A 19,142-nucleotide genomic window follows, 5' to 3' on the forward strand; every position below is an offset into this window, starting at 1 on the left:
GCTCTCTTATGTACAAACTGCTCTCCTGCAGTAGCTCCCTCACAAACAGACAGCAGCAGTTCAGTTTGTTTGGTTTTTAACTATAACAAATATCAGACAAACTCAATCAATCTAATCCGAAAAAGAGAAGCCCAGGAAGGAAGCATTTCAAAGTCCTTTTTGTGGAGTTCAAAAGACAAATTCCTTAGAGAGTTTCACAGCAAAATCTTCTTGCTTGAGGTTTCTACGGCTAGCTCTTCACAAGTCAGCCGAGTTACCAGTTCCTATTGCAGTTTGGATGATCTTCACCTAGTAATTCATTTTTAGGAAATCCCACTTTTCTCATTGCATCCTTCACTAGGAGTGACATAAACCTGCAGGAACAATGACCAGTTCAAGCTGTTGTTTAACCCAGGATGTAAGTGGCACTGCTGCATTTGGCAGTTTAAGTATCTTGAATTTGTTTCCCAGCACAGTTATGAAACAGTGTGTGAGGCTAGCTCCCAACTAGTTTTGCCCCTTAGGCTATGTTAAATAAAATTAATGTCTTGTTTTAAGAGACAATATTTTGAAGTAAAAACTTTAATGTGGCCTTAAGGCAGTGTTTAGATGATGCTCTTTGGTGCCTAAAGCTTGCTGCTATGGGCAGTTGTGTATTGCAGGATTTGGGCCTATATGGACATTTTGCTGGGTGAATATATTTTTCAACTGAGTCTAAACCTGATGTCAATCTTTTATGTGACCTTGCAACAAGCCAGGTCAAAAACTCTGTCCCTGACCTCAGACATGCTGTGGATCTCTGAGAAGTGAGATAATTCAATTTCTCAGCCAGATGAGAGTAGATCAATGTATGAATTGTTTCAGATGCGTGAATTTTCTTCTCTTGCATTAAATAGGAGTTTGTGTAATTTGATATCAGTAGATGACACTGAACTTATTTTCCTGCAATGTTCTTTTAACAAAGTACCAAGTTAATTAAACTTCCATTTTCTGTGAATTATTTATGTCTGACAGCACTAGTATAATCTGCATTTTTAAATAAAATCTTCATCACCACTATTATATACAATAATAAGGAGCAATATGTAAGTACACTGCATTTTTTCTTCTGTGTCATGCTAACTGTGTTATAAATAATTACTTATGAATTTCTCATATTTAATAAACATCCTTACATACACAGTCATTTGATATTCACCTTTTGGTGAAAAGCTTTCTTTTGTCACTTGAGAAACTGGCACTGCAACACTATATACCAAAAACTTACCTATCCATTTGCATTTATTTCATGCAACACTTCAAAAAAAAAAACCCAAAAAACATTTTACTCCAGACGTGCATTTGTGCTCAAGAAAGGTGGAGACATGCTCTGTGTAGCAATGCTGTGACTCTAGTTCCTGTGTTTCTTTGGCAGGGGGAAAAAAATCACTCTAGAATGTATGTTACATCCAGCTCATGGTAAATTGTTGCAAAAACTGTTTTTTACTGTTGGTCTTTAGTCATCAATTAAACATCACACTGAGAACTGTCTTGCTGGCATAGTAAATTTTATGAGTGTTACTTTGTTCTGCTCTACAAAGAAAGATTTCCAGTTTTCACACTGCAGAAATACAGCAACAGAAAATACTGAGGAATGAAAAATAGGCTTATTTTCCATTTAAAACAACTCTGCATTCACATCTTCAGGAGCTGCATTTCTTCAGTCTCCTGGTTGTAATGCTAAAAGAATAATACTTTTAATTGTCTGCTGCAATAAAAAAAAAAAAAAGATAAGGCTGTTATGCTGAGCCATTAAGTTACAAAATCTGAATTTATCCATATGGATCAGATGGCTAAAGCAACTGCCATGAGCCCAGATGTCTTAACAAGGTATTTCCAAGCAAGGAAAATAGCCAAGGGACAGAAGGTTATATGTAGGTAATCCAAGTAATGAAGTATTCTTAGATATAAGGTGAATAATGTAGCCAAAAAAAAAAAGATCTTGCATAAAAAGGCATAGTTTCTTTAGTTAAGAGAAATTAAATATAAAATACTGTGTTCCAATAACATTCTGTCTGAGTTCGTTGCATGAAAAAGAGAATGCCAAAATTAACTCATAGATTGCGTATACCACTTAGAAAAACTAGACTAAAAAAATGTCCGTTCTGTTTTAATATGCCTAAAGCGTTATTGCTGTAAACTTAAGAAGAGTGTCTGGCAAAATTCTGGCATGCAATTTTGATATCTTTGAAAGGTAAGGCTCAAAATCTACTTAAACAACACGGTTATCCTCTTGTAGCTCACTTGTTAGAGGGGAGGTATTTAGAGTAGATAGATCTGATTTTTAGTGGCTGATAAAACCTGAATCCTAACTATAATAATAAATGTTTTTTACTTTACGCTCTGAGTTTCTGTAATGCTTTAAACTCAGAAATGAAGTGGTTGTTTTAGACCTAATCGTGCATGCATGTTAACAATAAACATGAATGGCAGCTCTTATTTCGGTAGGACAGTATGCCAGAGAGTTACCAAGTATGTCAAAAAAAAAGTCAAATCGTATCCGAACAGAAGTCAGAATTGTGCTATAAGATAAAGAAGGAGCTGTAGTGCTGCCCTATTCATGAAACATCAGATCATCAGAATATAAGGAAAATAGTTTGGGAATCTGGTATGACATTTTGGGAAGAGATTGATAAAAGATTGAAGGAAAACAAGGGGGACACTGCTGAGCTGTTAACAGTAAATTACCAGAATTTTCCATTTGTTGTGTGGAGTATGGCTTTTACTGTTTTTTGTTTCTTGCAAAATGTAAGAGCTGGGGCAAAATACAACCTCATTGTAGTATTACATCTCACTTCACTTTTTGGTTTGGAGTGTTTTTAAATGGGGAAAAGTAAACCAAATCTACACTGCAGTGCGATTTTTCCCAAGATAACTTCCTCTGCTCTTGGTTTTACTGGCAGACTGGTACCATATGACAGATTTTTACGATAAAAAAGTTCCGTACTCCACATGAATGTGGTTTAGTATCTTGGAACCGTGGAGAAATTTGACTGAAGCATTCAAAAAATAGAATTGTGGTTGACAGATAAGAAGAGAAAATGTGAAGAGAGACTCTCTTTTTTGAAATGGTGTAAGAGGTCCTTCATTCTTCTGTTTTGTTGTGCTGGCTTTAATACTGGTACCTAGTTTTCCCTTATAAAATTCTTTTTTCAGTGAATGGATTAGCTATGGAAGAGAACTGGGCAGAGAGATTTGTTGGGAGCTCTCTTTTTATGTGTACAGTCATTCAAATGCAAACATCTTTTGCGTCTGGCCAGTGTGTAGCCTGGATAATGGAATAAGTGATTTTTGCGTCTAAGAATGAGATGAAGTTGTTTTCCAGTTGCAAAATTTTTACAGTCAAAAGATCTATTGACCAAGTAAAAAGGCTGTGACAACTGTGTGACATTTTATAAAAGGCCTATAGATAATAATCTACGCTATTTAAAAGTGTTCGTTTTAATCACAGATTAACTACTCACTGCAGATATGTTATGCATCTGTCATTAAAGTCCAGGTTTAATTCAGACTTTTACAGCATTAAAATACTACACTGACTTAACCTGTCTCTCAAATACATAACTGGCTGTACTACGGAAAGATGGAAAAATGGTGGTAGTTTCCTATACATAAAACTTCTAAGGCTGCTTTTTCTATCACCAAGGTACTGTTACGCAAATGTAATCTTACATGTTACTGCTTAAACCTACAGTAAGGTGAAGTTGTGCAAGGTCCTTAAGTGGAACAATCCTCATATGTAATTTTTTCTTTCCGAAGTGCTCTTTATTGTCAGTGTTGCAGGTTTTTTAGGTTTTCCATGCTGAGAGTTTCGTTCAGTTACGTATTCAAGTGGGGCTGCTCCTCAGCCTACATAACTGAAAAGGCAGTGGAGAAACAGGTACCCAGGGCTGGGATCTTGGCAGTGGTAGCAAATACTCAGTTATTCTGGTTTAAATTGGAGACAAAACTTCGAGGAGTCACTGCCAGTTCCTAGAGCTGGGCCTAGCAGAGCTGTGCTCTTCACTTACATATACATGAATATAACTTCCATTGGCTCTAGCGTGTGCAGCAGGGAACATTTCTCCCAAAACCATCGGGTAGCTTCAGACAGTCTGAAAGCAGTGTGCTAAACCCTTTTTTGTCCCAGGGGTTGCGGCATGGCACCAACATATTGTAAGAATTTTCCAGAGACAGCATCAGGAAATCCTTGTTAGAGAAGATGGTCACGGTGCTCCAAAGGGGCGCAAAAATTGGGGGGAAAGTCATCCTTACATCTTCAAAACATAGACCACGCTTTGCACCGTGGGCACAGCATATCGTCTATGTCAAGTTTGCAAAGCTGTTTCTACAGTGCAATGTTTCAGACTTGCAAAACATTTCTGGATGCTGTCAGCTGAAGTTTGGATTCTGTAATGCCTTTGGCCATGGCTTGTATACACAGGGAAGATGTTTTTGGAACTCACAGCACATACGTGGAGCTCCACCAAGATGAATCAGCAGCTCAGGAAACTTAGTCTTAGTACATCTTTCTGGAGCCAATTTTATTTTTTTTAAATTTTATTTCTTTTCAACAAGTGAAGGCTTAGTGCTGAACTTTTTCCGAAGATCAAATTCTTGCCCTGCCAAAACTTCGACCATCTCTGAACGAATGTCTGGTATGGTCAGAATGGTGGTGATGCCAAGAGTCTGTTGTTACCAAAATGCAATATTGAATCCAGTCTCAGCATAATAAAAATATACTGAATATTATAACAACACAACACCTTAAGGAAGTGGTGTGAATGTTCTGTGTATAAGAGAATGAACATTATAGAAGCCTGCAATCATTGTAGTATTGGATATATCTTTCTACCAGTTTGTTATCTGGTTTACTAATGAAATGGAATACTGTCCCCTCCCCCATTTTCATTGTCCCCCAGTTTTGGGGGTTTTAATCTCTTTGATCATCCCACACAATTTCAAACTAAATGTCCTTCAATTCTGCAATTTGGACAGCGATTTGTTTGGACAGCGATTTGTTTGTCCTTGTGAAAACACATAGAATCTTTTAGGTCTGAAAAACTGTGTAATCAACCCAGAAAAGACTGATTTCCTGCCTCCCTCCCTCCCATTTTAAAAAGGTTTTGATGATAACAAAGTAGATGTGAAAGACAGCAAATGAAAAATGAAGACTTTGAAGGGAAGAAGGAGTCGTGTTATTCTCATCTCCTCTCTTGCTTGTGGAATTCTCTTGTTTATGGAATCAAACGGTAAGGAAAAAAAAAAACCTATACAAAATAAGCAAAGATACTAGAATAGGACAAAAAATATTATTTTTAGATAGTAAACACCCTAGTACTATTTGTCTTGCTTTCATTAAATATTTCCTGCCCAAGAGAGGAGACATTAAAATCTGTCAAAATCAGCAGTTTTACTAAAAATGAACTGTTTTCCCCTTCTGTCCCATGTCCCCTGTCTTCACTGCAAAAGGACACATACCAGTACATTATAAAGGATCTGGAAGTAAAGACCATCAGAGGAATCACTGTTCTACTGCAGGAAATTCTTGCAAACCTTCAAGCGACACTTTTCAAATGTAGAAATTAATAATCCCAACAGTGCCAGTAGAAAGCATTCTTACAAGACAAGGAACCTTGGGTGTTTTGCAGTCGTCACTAGAACAGGTGAATATTCAGCTAAACCCTCCCTCAAAACCTAGCGATCTTTAGAGAAAGTTGAGCCATATGGCCTTGCAAAATCAGTAGATAAGTGAGCAATGAGGGTGATGTGATGTGAGCTGGCACCTGCCTTTATTTTCATTCACAGAAGAGAAAACCCACTCATCAAAAGATGATTTACTCGTCAAAAAAACAGGGAAGTGAATGAACTCCTTTAATCTACCCACCTCTGACTATGAATAATCCATATTATTTAATTTTAATTTTAGGTGGTAAGTTCCAAAGAAAGGTAGCCTGTAACTTTCAGGATAAAATTAGTGCTAAGTTCCCCCAGGAAGCTTCTACCAACCTACAGTTTTCCATTCCCTCCCCTGTTCTAAAATCTTGGGAAGAATTACTTCATGTTACAGATACTTAAGCGATTTGCTCAGTAGAACATATCCATGTTCTTGTGAATAGGAGGCAATATTTCTTTCAATGCTCATCAGCAATATTCTTCACTTCCTTGCTCAAGTCTCTCTCCTGTGATATTCTCATATTCTGTTTTCTTTCTGTGTATTCTTACATTAATGTGCATCTCACAACTGTCCAGAAAAATGACCAGTATTTTATGGGAATGCAAAAGTGTAGCTATGCTGGAAGGAAACATTTTAACTCATAGTCCATGATTAAAACACTTACATGGCAAATAGAAATGTCTGCTTCACCTGGACTTTTATGTCTGGTGTGGGTCCTCACTACAGCTCTCTAGGTTTAGTCTCAATTTTTAGTGCTGCATCTAATTGAAAATCCATTGTACCGTGGTCTTCCAACTGTGTTGAAGGAAAAAATATGTGTTAGCTCTAATAAATGTTACATCAATACTTGTATGAGGACAATGAAAAAGCAGATGACATACCTGCAGAAATTGCCAGAGGGCAAAATATAGAGCTTTAACAAAGGCTCTCTATGATACTGATTTAATTCCTTCTCTCAAAGATGTTAAAAAAATAGCTTTCAGTGCTAAAATAACTGAAAAACTCACGCTGCACTCAGAAGCTTCTACTTCAGGCTATAAAATTTAACACCCTGAGTAAAAGTAGTTGAGCTCAACAAGAAGAATGTTGTTAGTGATTAGAAACTCCAAGACACAGCAGGGAGAAAACAAGCTCAGCTTCTTAAGGACTACTTCCCTCCTCTATTCCTTGCTTTCTAGGACACCAAACACTCCAGTAACAGAGTTATACGTGATCTTCCTGGAAAGAACTAAATCCTGTTTGTGTCTTCCTTGCATTTTTTTTTTTTTGTTACAGAAAATTATTTGTACCCAGAATTGCAAAGCTGAGAGCAGCCCAAGTATGTTAATACAAATGCTCCAAAGCAGCACTTCAAGGTGCCCACCATCACACCTTCGTGCTATGCCTCTCAGTCCTCTTGGAGTAGCAGAGTTATCTGTGTTGGGGCTGACCATAGTTTGCCACAGGCTCACTTGGTCTTCAAGGGAGATGTGCAAAGTTCCCACGCTAGCTTGCAGGTTCGCATGATGATAGTAGGTAGCACTGGACTTGGCACAAAGTTGTTATGGAGAAGTGCGTCTGGAACACAAAGTGACACTGAGGTTGAAAAGAATCTGGGGATGCATCTCTTCTGCCTCAGATTATTTCAGTTAAAAAAGTGTAAAAATGAGTGAAGGGTTGGTCTGTATTTTTTAGAACAGATGCATATCTAATAACAGGCCATTCTAAACCTCTGTGGGACCTCTTCCAAAGGCAGCTTATCTAAAAGCCCTACCTTAAAAATAGGCCTGCAGGCCTTAATGGAAGGCTTGAATGGACTTCCTTTTCCTTTGGGATTTTCCTTTGAGAGTACCTTATCCTCTGTTGTCATAGTCCTTAGCCTTTAATCTTGATTTAGGAAGTAATTTGGAATAGCTAAGTAAACCATGTGCTCTTCTGCTTTGACTTCAGTGATTGTGTGAAACCGATTGGGATTTTTCCAGTTTAATTAATCTGGTAGAGTGCCTGTAAAAATATTATCAATACAGGCTTACATTAGTGCTCTTAGCCAAAGCCCTTCCAAAGAAAATCTTATGAGTCTGTCTGCTAACTAAGGAGAGTAAGCCATGAGGTGGAATCTCTCTTTTTAAGGCATTTGCTGCCTCTGAGCAGCAAATTCAAATCCTGGCTGCTGGCTTTTGTACCCTGTTGGGTACAGAGATGGACCTGCATGAAATGCTGTCAGCTCAGAGACCTAGACTGCAGGTCACTTCCCTCCCCCCAGAAAAAACCATCATGGATAGCATTTCAAGGGAGGCAATGTACTTTATTACATGTCGTGGAAGTTCTGGAAGGACTTGTGGGGATGCTGTAAGGGTGGATGGGGTAATGGGAATATGTCTAATTTCCCATGTAAAAAAATGGGATGCTTTGAAGGCTGTTAGGTTGCCTCCCATGTGGGTGTGGATAGAGTAATTGTAGCAGGACAGTACATATTTAGCCAGGAAGAATAAGGCACCATCAACATTGAAAAGGTGTCTTGTTTATGACGACAGAAGATTTCCTCTGGGTTTCCACCATGAAAGTAACTATAAGAAAATGGAAATTACTGTGTGTTCAAGAGCTTTTGCCAGTGTAGCTACGTTAATTAGTTTTATTTGGTTGTTTGTTTTTTTTTTCTTTTCCATGTCCCTGGCACATTTAAGTCAATAAGCCTTTGCTTATGTGACATGCTTTAAGTCATAAAAAGAAATATGTAGTGGAGCAGGACACTGAATGCACCAGTGCAAAGGATTTGTCGCAGTGCTGCGCAAGCAAGACTCGCTGGCAGCAATAGGTACTTTGGAAAGATTCTTGCCCCTCTCATCCCCAGGTCTTATTGCTGAGCATGATGTTATATGGTGTTGGAATATCTATTTGGTTGGCCGGGGTCAGCTGTCCTGGCTGTGTCCCCTCCCAACCTCTTGCCCACCCTCAGTCTACTCACTGGTGGAGCAGAGTGAGAGAGAAATTCTTGATGCTGTGCAAGCACTGCTCAGGAATAACTAAAACACTGGTGTGCTATCAACGCTGTTTTGGTAACAAAACTAAAACATAGAACCCTACAGACTGTTATGAAGAAAATTGACTCCATCTCCACCAGACCCAGTACTGCAAGACAGCAAAAATGTCTGTGCCATGTGTAAACTTGGTGGTTTTCAGATTCAACACTTGGTGAGTGAAACAGGGTACTTCAGACTCCAGGCATCTGTAGCTGTTGTTCAATAAGGAGGCTTTCTGAAGGACTGAGTAGCCAGGGGTAGGCTTTTTGTTGTTGTTTTTAGAGAAAGAAGAGGGACTATTTTCTCTTAGTATCTCACAACTGATGCTCCTTCTTGTTTGCCAAAACTGTGCCTGTATTGATGCAAACCATGATCCTTCGTGTCCTGGTTTGAAGACTCTGTAACACTCAAGCCTCCGTTGCAATCACAGCTTTTGCTCATTAGACATTGCAGAACTGTTTTCAGATGAGTCTACCCCAAAGGCATTTGCATACATTGTTAAACATTTATATTTTTTTTATAAGTTTGGACAGTCTTACTGAAATATAACTACTTTCTTAGAGCCTCACAACTGAATGTGGTAAAAACAAGTGAAACCAAATTGAAACTTCAAGCAAAATTGGAAATAACCAAGGCATGGTTTCTCACACTGGGGTTTAGCGAGAAGCCAGAGACGCCAATGTTCCAGTGGTTACAGTCGCAACACCTTCAGCTTCTAAAAAAGTTGCCCTCTTCTATTTAACACTGTTCTCTACATTGTAAACCAACCGCTGAAATATCTCTTTCACTATTACAACAGCTGAAATTTGTGGAAGTGGTTTTTCTTACTGCAGTTGCAACAAAATTACTCCAAGACAGTATATGGAATGAGTTAGTCTGAGGAAAATATAGAAATATCGATGACGGTTTAAAATTATGCCATTTAGCCCTTTACTTCTGATGCTGAAATACATTTCTCATTCCTATAAACAAGCAGCTTTCTGCCTTTGGGATAGTCCATCTTACTTGGGGATTTCTTATTACTGTAAAATACAGGTGTACCTAACAGGGAAAAAAAATCTGCTTTGCAAACTACTGGAACTTGAATAACAGGAGGAAAGCACTTGTTCAATGAAGTTTTGTGCATCCTGGACAGTCCCTGTTCAGAGCTCTGCGTAGATTACCTGCTCCGTAGGTCAGTGGCCAAGACAAAGTACTTTCTATTCTGTGGTGACATGATGGTGACCAGCTTGCTTTCTCCTGACTGCCCAAAGAAAATGGAAAAAATAGAACTTATGACTTCAGCAGTTCACAGGGAAATGTTTACATGTTTGGGAAATCTTAATTTTGTTACCAAGTGCAGCACAGTCTTGTAAATCACTTCCAGGTGACACTGAACTTTTTTCCCCCCCCTTGTTTCAGCATGCATTTTCAATCAATCTCGGTGAATTTATAAATGTATCACAATGTGATTTCGTCAGAGGCGCCTCTCATATGTTCCATTGTGGAGACGCTGCTACTTCCTAAAGTTTGTGGTTCACTTTTGGGAACACAAATAGAATCTCTCTTAGGATGTGGCAGAAGCCAGGCTCGGAGCTGCCAGGCGATGTAGACAAAATATGGCCAGAGTCTTCTGCAATCGGAAAGAGTGACTAGAGGGTACAGGCACAGCAGATTTGCCAGGTTTTTGTGAGACCCAGTCTTGCTAGAAGATATGCTTTCATCCAGCCACTTACGTTTGGGCTTGTAGCAAGCGTCTTTTTATGCCCACATGTTGGCACTGCAAATTAAGGCCCCCAGTTAATATACACTTCACTAAGCTCTGAGGAAGACTGACATAAATATCAAACTGTACTGTTTTTATCAGTCTCAAGACTGAAAGTATGTTATTTCTTCATTGCATTTTTAGAATGATAAAAATAATTTCTGTTTTCTGGAGTTTTTTTATTTTAAAACTGAGTTTAAAAGAGTCAACTGATAGCATATCGTTACTATTTCTATTGCAATATCAGCTAAGGACATCACCCCTTAGTCACTGTCCTACTGCACTAGATTCTGTAGCACTAAAGGCTCTTACTCACAGCTAAAGGAATTAGGCCAACACGTATAATACTGGCCTATCCTTTCAGAAATGTTTGGCATTTGTAAGATTCATAATATAATTTTCTTTAGTCAATGGAAAAATAACTGGTGACTAAGACGCTCATCATCAGAAAGAAGTTACAACACCTGTTGTTTCCAAAAACAATGAATGAGCTGAAGATTCTCTCTTGTCCAGATCAGTTTTTATAAAACAAAATGAAACATTAAAGGTGATTTAACATGGACCTTCAACAACATACCATTCCATTTATAACCTAAAAAAGTGTTTTAAATTGTCTAAATGTCAAATTGCATTAATATTTTGACGTGAATTGTAACTAAGAATCTGGAAAGAAAAAAAAAAAGGCTCTGTCACACTACAATAAAAAAAAAATTGTACTTACAGAGATTACAATTGTGCATGGCTTCACAAGGGCAAGTCCTGCCCAACCAACCTAGTGGTCTTCTATGGTGGAGTGACTAGATCCGTGGACATGGGAAGAACTATGGTTGTTGTCTAGATCTCTATAAGGCTTTTGACACAGGCTCCCACAACAGCCGTCTCTCTAAATTGGAGAGATATGGATTTGATAGGTGGACCATTCAGTGGATGAGGGTTTTTTTTACAATGAGGGTGGTGAAATTTCTTACAGATGAGGGTGGTGAAGCACTGGAACAGGTTGCCTAGAGAGGTGGTAGATGTGCCATCCCTGGAGATGTTCAAGGTCAGGCTGGATGGGGCTCTGAGCAACCTGATCTAGTTGAAGATGTCCCTGCTTATTGCTGGGGAGGCTGGACTAGATGATCTTTAAAGGTACCTTTCAACCCAAACTAGTCTATGATTTGCATGTCTGTTGTAAAAGAACCATCATCTTGATGTATGTCTTAAATACTCCAAAACCTTTTGCCATGAAGTCTGGAGAAAGATGATTACACTATGTTGTTGTTTTAGAAATGTTCTGGAGTGCATCTATTAATGCCATATCAGGATGATTTTAAGTATTTTTTTCCTTTTCTCCTCAGTTTTATTTAGTGTGCATCCCTCCCCTCACACACATACACACACACCCTTACCCAATTCCTGTTGGCTTCTGTGCAACTGCTTATATAATACAGGAAAAGCTACTTTGAGGATTTGAATAAAGTCCCTCTGGTCAGTCCTTGAGGCAACAATAGCACTCTCTTCCAAATGGCAAGGCTCTTTCATTAGAGACTTCACTATGTTTACTGAAAACTGCCTCATTGGACACCCTGATGCCTGATTAACCCTAAGGGCTGGGTAGCTTTAATGGGTGTGCAAGGGCTGGAATTCTCACCTAGCTTTGTGAGGGACAGCATTTGGTTACTGATGGGAATCTATTATCTTATATGCATAATTGCCTTCCTTATATGCATAATTGAATTCCTATTAAAAAAAATAAAAATCCTCTGTTCAATTTTGGTATAAGCAGAATGACTGTACAGCTTGAGTGGGAGTTTACTTTATTTAATTTGATTGCTTACCTCGCTTGAACCCAGTTGTGCTGTTGTCTTCCATGGCGTCAGTATTGACTGATACAGCTGTGAGATCAGAATTTGTCCCTTTGTCAAAACAAACTGTTTTGAGGCACAACAATGAAATGCCATGGCCACAAGATGGCCTTCAAAACTGCCAGAAAAAGAATTCCATTCAGAAAGCTAACATCCATGTGCAAATACTGGTTTTAGGGGAAAAAATAAAATACAAACAAATAAAAACAAGCCCCAAAAAAAACCCAGAACCCAAATAACAATCATATAGGGTGTCCCATTGTAAAGATTAATATGCTTATGTTTACCTCAGGGAACCAGAGACCTTCCACAAGGTCACCTTTTGTTTCTTCTTCCTCTTTACTTTTGTTGTGAAGCACCACCCTATTCATGATGACAAGTACTGAATCCTGGTACAAATGTTTTTTGGAAGGACTCTTTGGACCATAAGGTGCTATTTATCCTGAATAAATCAATCTGAGCAGGGCCAACAGAGATGAAAAATGAAGATGTCCTGATAAAGAACTGATGCACTTCTGTTGCATTTGAAAAATGTCTTTTCAGTAACTCCAAAAAATAAGAAGTTAAGATAGTATGAGCCATCACATTGCCAGGTGCCAATCTACTGTCACATTCAATGCCATCTTTGGGCCACCTTCTGCAGTTGTATTCAGCTCTGATTTGTACTGTCCTGTTACTGAGGTTCCATTCCCTATTCTGCAGGTCAGATAGTGTAGGAAGAGAGACATCAGCCACACACTTCAAAATTCAGCTTTTTTCTGAGTGTTTTAGTAGTATCGTATTATTTGATATTAGTGTGTTATAAATCATTCATAAATTCAAAGGCTTTGTTAGCAAAACTAACTAAAACTTTCTTCAGGACATTTCTAATGGGTTTTGCTATCTGGCTTTAAAAGCTGTATACTTCATAGCTGACAAAATAATGGTTAGTTCATCTTTGACCTCAAAAATCATGGAGAAAAACCTTTTTTACAGTACCTAGTTTCATAGTACATTCACACTGGTAAAAACCTGCCTATTCACATTTTTCTCTGAAGGAAACTGAATCTGACTAAATTTAAGCCGTGAAAAAGATTACATTTTAAGATTTTCTGGCAGTTCAGTTCTGTGAAATATATCCTTCCACTTCTGTTCAGATAGCATTTATGTGGAACAGGTAGTCTATAGACAGTAGACAGATTTTAAAATAAGAAATACTGTGAATTTCATGGCATTACAGAATCAAATTAACATAGAAATTCACAAAATGAACTAATTTATTTTGATAGCTCCATTCTAGGAACACACTATAAACTACAAGCATGAACAGCATTAATCCATCTTATTCAGCATTTACAAATTTTGACGTGTGAGTAATAAGGAATACACGACCAGATATCATCATGCATAAACAACTGATATGATGTGAGCTCCCCTGATGCATGCATTTATCTGAAATTACTTATGTGAGCTACTCTTGGAAACACGATGTGAATTCTTGCAGTGGGGTTGATCACAGTTTAGAATATGTATGTTTTAACTGCTAACTGAAACATCCAGCAAAGTTTCAGTGAATCTTATATATATTTGTTTAACTTCTGTACTTTAGCTGGCTAGCTCCAGAGAGTTTTCTTTGTGGACATCAATGCAAGGATGATATATGCTTTTAGAGGAATCAGATGCATCATTATGGCTCAATAAGTTTATTTTTCTCTTCTGCTTTCTGGGAGGAAAAAAAAAAAAGCCAAAGAAACTAATAATACTGAAGTGATGAGAACAACAAGGAGACTTTTTTTTTTTTTTAAATTAGTCCTTATGAAAATACTTGTTACAGAGAAAATGTATGCTTCTATTTTATCCAACTTTTTAGCGAGATTTTGGTAATATATATATATCTGTTTGAACAATTGGTATGTATATTGTTTTTTTATCCCCAATAATGTTTAATATTTTTATTTATATTTTTCATCCTTTTCTTAATGCCCTGATCATTATTTACACTGAAGGTGCAGTACCTTACTTAGTCTTCAGTACAAAATAATATTTATGTTTTTAGTGATATATTGATAAACTGCAGTAATACTGTGTTAGTTCACTTCCTTCTCCTCTAAACTTCAAATATTCTTTTTTCTCCCTATGTAATCTCAAATATTTCCTTATTCAGTTTCTTATCACAGTGCTTTTCCTTATATTTTCCCATATTAATAAACAGCTGAAGTAACAATAGAAATACAGTATGACAAGTCATCTATACTGATGGTTTAAAAAACCCAACCAATCACACAAAAAAACCCACAACAAAAAAGCAGATGAGCAGATGATAATTCTAGTTTGCCTTACACATTTTCTGTGTTAAAGATAATGATGTCCCAAGTAACTTGAGCTACTTAGGATTTGCACTGGTAGAAATGAAACTAGACTCAGTTTTCAAGTGTATGTCTTCAAATTGTACTTTAAAGATGTAGTAATTAGGAATGTAGTAATCTGGAAATCTAGTAGAGAATCAAGTCACAGGATTCTCATTAAATAGAAAATGACACAGTCTTGTACCAGTAACAGTTCAAGAGATATTAACCTTATCGCTTTCCCTCCAAACTCCCCCCTACTCCACTAAACAAAACCAAAACCTGCACTCTACTACATCAATAGTGAGGTAGGCTGGGGAGCTGGTTTTTTCCAGGTCACTTTCTAAAGATACAGAAATAATTTATTATGTGCTTTGAAACATTTTTTCATGCCAACAAAAGTCTAGTATGAGTGTACCTGTAAATCAAGACTGCTTATACAAATAAGATTGATTCCTCCAGCAACTACATAGGTGAACAACAGAGAATCATGGCAGCTTTTTCAGTCCCACACATTAAAGAAAGAAGAAGAACCTACTTCCATATCACCTAATTTTATGGTTGCTTTTACGCTTCCATTTTAGTTTATGTATAAGTCAATTATTCTAAGTTTTTTAATAATAGCTTATTCTTTCTTTGACACGTATTCTGTTCGGTAGTTCAAAACCCTTAATTTTTTTTAATGCATTATCGACCTCCTTGTCTCTTCAATTCGTTTCTCTCTGTGCATTAAGATTACCTTTCTTGTCCTCCTTGTCTCTCTGATTCATTTCTCTCTGTGCATTAAGATTACCTTTCTTGTCCTTGAGGAAATATGTCTTTAATTATACAGGGTTATTCAAACAGGCAACATCTCAGTAATATTAGATTTTGCAAGTAATTTTGGATGCATGATGTAATAATGAATTCTAAGCTGTATAGTCAAACTGATAAAAGTGAGAAGAAGAGCGACGAGGAGGCAACCTATTCACCAATAAACATTTTAATGCAGGGCATAAATGTCCACACCAAGGAAAAAAAACAATCAATCTTTTAACGTGCTCTTCTTTTGCACCGTTCTCTCCTGAAGCAAAATCTCTGGTATTCCAAAAGTCATCTCTTTGGACATTGGGTCTGTGTATTTATTTCTGCTGAAGTTTTGACTTACAAAAGCTCTGAAAAGGAAGGAAAAGGTCTGCAGCAGTCGCACACTATTATTGTGTCCAACACAGCCAGCTCCAAGGCCAGATTGCTGTATTCTGTTAGAGCTGACACTGTGCCAGCAGGCTCTCTGTCCACCAAGATCAGTTCAAGGCTGGATTGTGGTTATGTCAGCTTGGTAACTGCATTGCACAATCACTGAATTTGGAGTAGCGCAACTATATGTCTGCTTTCCCTCAGGCTGCATTGCTCAATCACTGAAATGGGAGTAGCGCAACTATATGTCTGCTTTTCCTCAGAGGATAGTCTTTCCTACTGAGATGTTGAATCTTGAGAACTTCAATGTGTGCTGCTCATGCAGCTGTGCTGTGGGAGCACAGCATTACCTTCAACAGAGTTGCAAGACAATCTCGAAATCACAGAGGGGTACATGGTGTGCCCATGGGTACAACCGTGAGGATACTGGTGAAGTACAGTTCATCCTAGATTACAAGTACGTTCTGCATGGATTGTAAAAGTGTTGTGTTGCACAAATTTAATTCTGTTCAGGAAAGCCAAGATTAACAAATTTAAGGTATTAAGCTAAGGCTTGCAGTCAGTGAAGAATATGGTGGGATATACCACCATATATTCAACGTGTCTAGGTTGGGTGTTTATGGAGAAGGGATTTTGTGCAAGTGAGTTCCTCCTCCTCTGCATAAGGTAGAAGTTGAACCATATCATCTTGTCATCTTGTCTCACTTTGGTGTTCATTTTCTACGCTCCTGTGCCCGTGTGGGAGAAGGGATAAATATTGGAAGAAGTCAAGGGAGAAAAGCTTGCAGGTAGTACATGCCACCTAAGCATATAGCTGACCCATATTAGTGTTTTGGTAAAGTATTTTATTTTGAAAGACCTTGCACGACCGAGGTTGTGGTAGAGTCGCCCCAGGGGAGTTGTGAAATAATGGTCAGGGAAGCTAAATGCAGAGAAGTGGGCTTAGATTCCTGAAGTGCAAAATCGACTATACTTATTAAAAAAAAAAAAAAAAAGAGGACAAGGAAGAGAAAAATACTGAAGTGTTATCTATATTTCTCTGAAGATAAATCTGCAATAGCAAAAGAGTACATTGGCAACTTAAAAGTTGCCAGAAGTTAAAAAAATCCATTATATTCCATTGAATATGGTGAATTCTAACATAAATAACTGGAATGACAATTTTGTGCGAACACAGAGGTTGACAGAGGTAGATATAAAGCAACATATTCTATATAGAGAAGTAATTATGCACTATTCGGCATATTTTACATAAAGAGAAGTTATGTTGTAAAAATACAGAAGGCTATAGGAGACTTGAAGAAAGCATAAATATAGGAAGATGTGGTGTTTCTGGAAAATACTGGATTTTTTAACTCTGCCCAATTAAAAATAGAAGTAATAAACAGAAGAAATTTTTCATTTCATTACAGCTGTTAACACTTTGACTGTTCTGGAAGCTACTAGAAAAAGCTGTGCAGAGATAATTTTTTTTAAAAGATTGACCATAGATTACATTTCATTTTCGGTGGACTGCAGTGCTGAACTCTATCGTCAGAAAGCTATGTAATACTGTTCAAGGGTAATCCTCTGGGATGTGAGGATTCCACACGGGTATATCATAGTACTTCACAACTTTTTACAGGAAGGATTTTCTTTTTCATTGGCATAGTTATCAGCAAAGTATTCTTTGTCCCTTGCAGATAGTGGAGAACTACTTTTGTGGTGACTAACATAAATAGGCCTTGAGAAAAAGTCTTTGTTTAAGACGTATTAGCATTTCACAGTTATAGTTACAAGCCAGAATTTTAATTTCAGATGATAACGAAGCAGGAAACTTGTTTCTGAAGGAGCAAAGTAATTCTTGTATCTGTCAGGGCTCAGCACCTTGATTAATGGAATTCCACGATCACATGAGTAGTATTACCAAAAATACAACACGCATAACTCTGCAAATCCTGTTTAGGCTTCAGTTTATCCATGTTAATACTCTAGTCTACCATTTTTATCTGAATTGCGTTACAGTATCCTAGTCCACCCTATTGGCAATGTTCAAAAAACACTTATTAGTAGACTTACGGGAAGCCTAAAAGGATGTGGAATATGGACAGCAGCCTATATAGTAAGGAACTTACTATTGAAATTAATGCTTTGTATGAAAGTGAGGCTCTGGATCAGTAGCCAAAGTTTTTTACTTGCTTGGAAAATTATGCTTAAACTCCGACATAGCTGCTTAAGAAACCCAAAAGTACGCAGCTGTCTTTTAACCTACCAGTGATGAATAGTTCTTAAGCCTCACTCCTCTCCCTGTTCTAAGGAAAACATTTTCTAATGCTTTGAATCTTCAGTCTTGTTCTTGCTGATGTGGCATCTTCTTGCACATCCACCAACAGCTGCAGTGTAGTATTAATGCAGTCACTTCCATTTCCACAGAAAGAGTAGACACTTTTGTGTTATCATTCAGTGTAAAGTCTTACAGCAGAAGCACTTGCTGTGGGCTTAGTTTGGTTTCAGGGACGTTATTGTCCTCCAGTGATTTCTGATGGAAGAAGAATTAAGTCAACACTAAGAGTTTGGGGAATTGCTGTTTTGTTAATAGATATGTTTAGCCGTTTTGATTTCCATTTATGGCTTTGCCTCCTTTATGAGGATTCTGCCTCATAATGAAAATTGTGTTTGGTTTTCACCCATCATCCAAGAGAGAAAATCTTCAGATTTTCCATGTAAACATAGATGAAAATAATAAAAGGCTAAAAATAAAGAGGATAGGCAATTAACACTGTAAGACAAAAAGTGGGAAGAGATTTTAGTCAGGAACAGAAAGAATAAATGTCACCGGTTTTCTCGGAAAAAGCAGCTTGGTGATCTATAATTATACATATTAATCTTTTTTTCTTATAATATGATGATTAGAGCTTTGGTTAGTGTAAGTTAAGAGTGGTTTATTGGCGTCATCATAACAATGGTGATATACAATAGCAAGGAATCTGACAAATAATATTCAGCATAATGACTCAAAAAACCTGATTAAATGAAGAAAAAAAACCACAAACAAAAACAACAACAAAAAAAACCCTGCCCACGGCAGCGGGGTTGAAACTAGATGATCTTTAAGGTCCCTTCCAACCCCAAGCCATTCCGTGATTCTGTAAATGGATCAAATTCCCCCCAGTGATTATAAATCTTCATGAATTCATAGGCTAAATTTTTTCACGGCAATTTACACCTATTGCCCCTTGTTATAGCTATAACCTACCCTTATATCTAAACAGCTCTGGGTTTTTTTCATTTTTTTTTTTACCTGCCATTTCGTTCCTTTGATAAACTTCTAGATGGCAATTACAGCCTTTCTAGTCTTTATTTCATCAGGTTAAACAAGCAAAATTTTGTTTCACCTTG

The sequence above is a fragment of the Larus michahellis genome, chromosome 7, assembly GCF_964199755.1.
Source record: "Larus michahellis chromosome 7, bLarMic1.1, whole genome shotgun sequence".
Classification (NCBI taxonomy): Eukaryota; Metazoa; Chordata; class Aves; order Charadriiformes; family Laridae; genus Larus; species Larus michahellis.